Here is a 5,497-nt window from a genome sequence, read left to right as displayed (position 1 = left end):
ATTATGGTAAATATCATAGGATGAAAAGACAGCACTTTCTGATTAATTTGATACCCCACGGAAATGACAGGAAAGAGCTGAGGATTCATTTTATATTATATACTGTTTCTTGTTTTAAATATTATTTATTAATCTGTAGTTCTATAACTGAAATTATTTTGCTGCTATGATTGTACATTTTAACATATTTGGAAATTTTGCTATAAAATTAAGGCGTAGATGCATTTTATCATTTCTAGTTCTAAGGAGCTTGGTATAGTACACAATAGCTAGATATATTTTAACATAAATGGTAACATCTTGTATATCAAACAAATGTTTGTATTCATGTTTTCCTATTTAGCTAATTTCTCTGCTTTAAAGTAATTACTAGAGGTTCCTTGGACTTGTAATTGTAGTATAGCATTTGTTCCAAAGAGAAATCTACGTTTGTCTCCTCCTCAATCCTGTTTACTTAAAGTGCAAATCCTCTGGGTTTTCTTCTGTGTAGGCTTGAGAGAAAAAAGGTACAAAAATAGATTTCCCTTAAAAAAAAAAAAAAAAATGGAAGCTGTATTTTAAGGAGAACAGAGAAAATTCAGTGGTTTCTAGCATTTTGCAGTGGGCTGGTTTTCAAAGCAAAAAAACAAAACAAAACAAAACAAAACCAAAAACAAACAAACAAACAAAAAAAACCAACCAAAAAACAAAACAACCCTAAACCAAAAAAAATCAAGATTATCTCTTCTAAGCAGTGAATTGTGGTGCTGATTGTTGTTTTGGTTTTTTTTGGGTTGTTTTTTTTTTTTTCATGAACACTATTGATTGCAATGATATCTTCAAATTAAACTTGTGGGTAACCAGTCAGCTACGTGGAAATAATGTGGTGTTCAGCTTTGAGAAATAGCCTCTACATCTTCCATAATTTGGGAATTTAAAATCAAGAAATAATTTTACATGCTAATACAATTGATCTCTGATGGATGAACACGCTCTGCAAGGCTGAATGTTTCCAGTAGAATTAAGGGAAAAGTTCCTGGTTTAGTTTTCTCTAGAGAAGCAAATAACGACCGTTAGAGGGCAGCTTAAGACTTGAACTGGAACATACTGCTAACATGTTAATACAGTGCTTCAAATAGTTGAGGAAAACCTACAGACCAGAAAATGTTAGGGAAGCTTTGAACTGGTGAACATGGTACTAAATACTCAATATAAAGACTAGGGAGTTAGGGAGGAGGAGGGAAAAGGATGCAGATTTCATTGGCTTCAGTCTGAACTCAAAGCCAACTTTAGAAGTGTTTACAGCCATTTGTTTTATGTTACATAAGTGTCACTGGGTGTTTGCACTCTGCACCCTGACCCATCAGCTCTGCAGGCATCAATTTGTCTAGGTTGGATTAATATTGCTAGCTCTCCATTATAACACCAGGCCTAACACGGCTGGCATACGCAAATACCTCTCACATAGGAAGCCCTCCTAAAGCCAGCAGCACTGTTTTTTCACTGCAGTACAGTTCTAGATCCCAGATTCTCTCTGCAGTAGAGGTCTAGATCCCATCAGGCCCTCTCTGTTCTTGTGGTGCTATGCCCAAAGTGCTAAACCCTCTGGAAGCCAGAAACCTGGGAAGCTATGTTGACGCTGTCAAACTGCTTGACCCACTGGTCACTCCGTTCAGGACTGTTTGGATGTCTCCTCATAGCGATACCTGGTGCTCAGGGTCTGAGGATGCAGTGGTGAAATTGTAAAAGTGGTGGTGCGCAGCTGGTCTGCCTTCAGCCCAGGTTCCCAACGAAAAGTGGCTTATTACTGGGTCAGAGGAGGTGCAGGGAGTGAGTGGTACAGCTGTCTGTTCCACTGTCACAGCTGGTAACCCTGGGGGGAGCCTGCGTACCTGCTGCTGTGGGACGGGCAAACCGGGGGTAGTTGAGAGATGAATGGAGTTCAGCAGTAAAATGCGAAGTTTACAAACCTGCCTACTTCTCCCCACTGGTTAACCCTAATATGATATCAGGTCATGCCTGTGAAGGCCAATAGATAGGGCTCTGCTGATTTCATTCAGGGATTGAATTTCGCTTCTAAATAAGCGTGTATAAAATGTGCAATTATTTGATCAAACAGTTCCTCCTTTATTTTTCAGCCAAGCCTTCAGGGCAGATTTCAGGCTTTGTATTATAACAGCTGCTGATAAGGTAAATGCTCCAAACAGTTCAGGTAAACATGATGAGCTAGTGTGGGAAAAGGCAGCCAATTTTCTCACTAGTGTAAATCCAATCAAAATCTTTTAGATAGGACAGGAAAAAAATGCACAGTTTAAAAACATATCCTGAACTTATTTGTGAATATTGTTAAAATTACGGGCAGGAGAATTTTCTGATTTTACTAAGTTCATTGACTTCACCTTAAGTATTCTTCAACTAATTAGAGCTTTCATTTATATGCAGATTTGTTTCTTCAACTGAAGAAGCAAGTGCTGATTTCTAAGGCCAGATACCTTTGGATCTAGAACATGAAATGGTAGTGATGAATAAAGTTTTCCCTTCCTCCTTTTTTTTTTTTATACTTGTCTTCTGGACATCTCCACTAATTGCAGTGAAAACAAATTACAGCCTGCCTGTTATCCCACCATTCTGGCAACTAGAATATAGCGAGCAAATGAGAGGGTTTTTTTTATCTCTGTACCTTTTATGCCAGTGAGCAGAGTTATTTAGACCTGGGTGAGGGAATTTAACCTCATCCAGGAAAAGGGTTTTGAGAGTGCCTTCATTCCCAAAGGCTGCTAGAGAATATACCCATCCGAGTTAGAGAAAACTCCCTGATGCCATTGGACTCTCCGTCATTTAGATAATGAAGACGAGTGTCGAATAGTCACCAGTCACCAAAATTGAAAAATGCTGAAAGTTTTATTGATTAAGTAAGAGATAAAATGAATAGGAAAACAGTCTTCTCCCTGTCACTGTGCTGTGTGTTAGGACCATTACATCCATAAAAATGATACGCAATAAATCTTTCTCTAGGCACAAGAGTTAAATGCAATGTAGCTACAATGTTTCCTGGTTTTGTTTTTTTAGAGACCCCTTAAACCTTTTTTCCAAAATGTCAATTTTGTGATCGAATGGAAACATATTTGCATATTTCCATAATTTACACAAAGGTATTTTACGCAGTCATCTATTTCTACCCTTCAATATGGTATCACTTAAAAACAAAACAAAACCCAAGATTTAATTATTTGACTTTTTTTTTTTGTTTTGTTTTACAAGTAACAAATGAGAAAAGGTGATAACAGAAACTGAAGTAAGATCTGTTAAAGAAGGAGCACAATTCCACAGAAAGCATGAGTCCAGCTTCCCTAGGGTCTCTGCTTTCTTTTTGCAATGATCATCTCTTTCTTCTGCTGATTTTTCTATGGGGAACCATATGCTGAAGATTTTTTCTGTTGGGAACTATATGCTGCAGAGGTTTTCGAAGTGCATGCATTCATACACTGGCATTGTTCCACATAGACATAGTTATAATTTATGCTTGTTCCATTTTGGCAGGTCAGGGTCACCTCCCTTGTTTGGCTGCTGGACTCCTGGCAGCAACTACACTCATGTTGCATCTGGTTTGCTTCAAGAGAATACCTGTGTTCCACCAGGAAAAGAAAATATTTCTCATTAAAAACTGATACACAGAACCCCCCCACAGTGACTTTTGTTTTGGGGGTGTATTTTTTTTTTTTTTTTTACATCCTCTCTTCCTCCCTCCCGCACACACACCTATGAATGTGATTTTAATTACCTATCTCTTCAATAGTGAAACTGTTCTTGCTTCCTTTGAGTCTGATTCTGCTCAATGGAATCACATAAACACATTAACTTTGTTGCTATTCTGTAATCATAGAATCATGTAGGTTGGAAAAGGCCCTTAAGAGCATCAAGTCCAACCATTAACCTAGCACTGCCAAGTCCACCACTAAACCATGTCCCTAAGCACCACATCTACCCATCTTTTAAATACCTCTAGGGGTGGAGACTCAACCTCTTCCCTGGGCAGCCTGTTCCAGTGCCTGACTACCCTTTCAGTGAAGAGGTTTTTCCTAATATCCAATCTAAACCTCCCCCGGTGCAACTTGAGGCCATTTCCTCTCATCCCATCACTTGCTACTTGGGAGAGAAGACTGACCCTGACCTCGCTACACCCTCCTTTCAGGTAGTTATAGAGAGCAGTAAGGTCTCCCTTGAGCCTCCTTTTCTCCAGGCTAAACAAACCCAGCTTGCTCAGGTGCTCCTCATAAGACTTGTGCTCTATACCCTTCACCAACTTTGTTGCCCTTCTCTGGACACGCTCCAGCACCTCAGTGTCCTTCTTGTAGTGAGGGGCCCAAAACTGAACACAGTACTCGAGGTGCGGCCTCACCAGGGCCGAGTACAGGGGCACTGTCACCTCCCTGGTCCTGCTGGCCACACTATTTCTGATACAAGCCAGGATGCCATTGGCCTTCTTGGCCACCTGGGCACACTGCTGGCTCATATTCAGCTGGCTGTCAACCAACACCCCCAGGTCCTTTTCTGTCGGGCAGCTCTCCAGCCACTCCTCCCCAAGCCTGTAGCGTTGCATGGGGTTGTTGTGACCCAAGTGCAGGACCCAACACTTAGCCTTGTTGAACCTCATACGACTGGCCTCAGCCCATTGATCCAGCCTGTCCAGATCCCTCTGTAGAGCCTTCCTACCCTCCAGCACATCAACACTCCCACCCAGTTTGGTGTCATCTGCAAACTTACTGAGGGTGCACTCGATCCCCTCATCCAGATCATTAATAAAGATATTAAACAGAACTGGCCCCAACACTGAGCCCTGGGGAACACCACTTATGACTGGCCACCAACTGGATTTAACTCCATTAACACCATAACTCTTTGGGCTCGGCCATCCAGCCAATTTTTACCCAGCGAAGAATATGCCCATCCAAGCCATGAGCAGCCAGTTTCTCCAGGAGAATGCTGTGGGAAAAGGTGTCTAAGGCTTTACTAAAGTCCAGGTAGACAACATCCACAGCCTTTCCCTCATCCACTAAGCAGGTCACATTGTCATAGAAGGAGATCAGGTTAGTCAAGTAGCACCTGCCTTTCATAAACCCATGCTGACTAGGCCTGATCAGCTCGTTGTCCTGTACTTGTTGTGTGATGGCACTCAGGATGACCTGCTCCCTAACCTTCCCCAGCAGGGGAGGTCAGACTGGCAGGCCTGTAGTTCCCCGGATCCTCCTTCCAGTCCTTCTTGTAGATGGGCGTCACATTTGCTAACTTCCAGTCCCCTGAGACCTCCCCAGTTAGCCAGGACTGCTGATAAATGGTTGAAAGTGTCTTGGTGAGCACTTCCACCAGCTCCCTCAGTGCGCTTCGGTGATCGATTAACTTGACAGACTGCAAGTGTAAATGAAGCCATAGAGATACTAAGTTAAGTTTTTGGATCTTACACTGAGGAGCCAGGACAAGTTCCTTCACAATATGCCAGCTCAACAGGTTCAGAAGATTC

Source organism: Platalea leucorodia (genome assembly GCF_965183815.1).
Source record: "Platalea leucorodia genome assembly, chromosome: 7".
Taxonomy (NCBI): Eukaryota; Metazoa; Chordata; class Aves; order Pelecaniformes; family Threskiornithidae; genus Platalea; species Platalea leucorodia.
Note: the sequence above shows the minus strand (reverse complement) of the source record.